This window comes from Octodon degus, unplaced genomic scaffold, assembly GCF_000260255.1.
Source record: "Octodon degus isolate 3935 unplaced genomic scaffold, OctDeg1.0 scaffold00063, whole genome shotgun sequence".
In the NCBI taxonomy this organism is placed as follows: Eukaryota; Metazoa; Chordata; class Mammalia; order Rodentia; family Octodontidae; genus Octodon; species Octodon degus.
This window is the reverse complement of record NW_004524639.1, coordinates 13105995-13106691: the sequence shown is the minus strand read 5'-3', so window position 1 is coordinate 13106691 and position 697 is coordinate 13105995.

The following is a 697-nucleotide window of genomic DNA, read 5'->3' as shown; positions in this document are numbered from 1 at the left end:
AAGGCAGGATACCATGTCTGAATCTTGTACTATGAATAGCCACTATGAAGAAAACAATATGCAATGTATTAATTATTAAAACAGTCCTATTAATTGGTTTTGAAACTGTTTCATTGCTATTTGTTTCTCAATAATATGAATAAAAACAAAAAATAAGAAGTAAAAAAACAAACAAAAAATTATTTTTTCTATTCTTCATTTTTATGCACACAGAAAAACACATTTATACTCGCTGTTTTATTTTAAATAGCACATTTACAATGAAATTAACAATTCTTACAAATAATTTTCTTTTATTTTCATGCATTTCTAAACTTTTTTTTTCTAATTTTTTGATGGTACGAGGATCTAACTCAGGACATTGCACTTGCCAGGCAAGCACTTATTTCACTGAGCTATCTCCCTTGGATATAATTTGAAAAACACATTCTCATAGTTTGATCATGTATAATAGTGGGAGTCACTAAAATTTACTGAATTTTCCCTACAATTAGAAAAATCTAATGATTAAGATAAGACTTATCTAAAGCATTATTTTACATTATTCATATGAAAATGTCTAATTACAAAAGAATTTATAGTATATATGTACATATATATTTATATTTCATAATCATCTAACCAATAACTTGATTTCATTGGTTACTTCTATGGTGGCATTATTTCATGTATGGAAAGGTTATATAGGTATATTTCT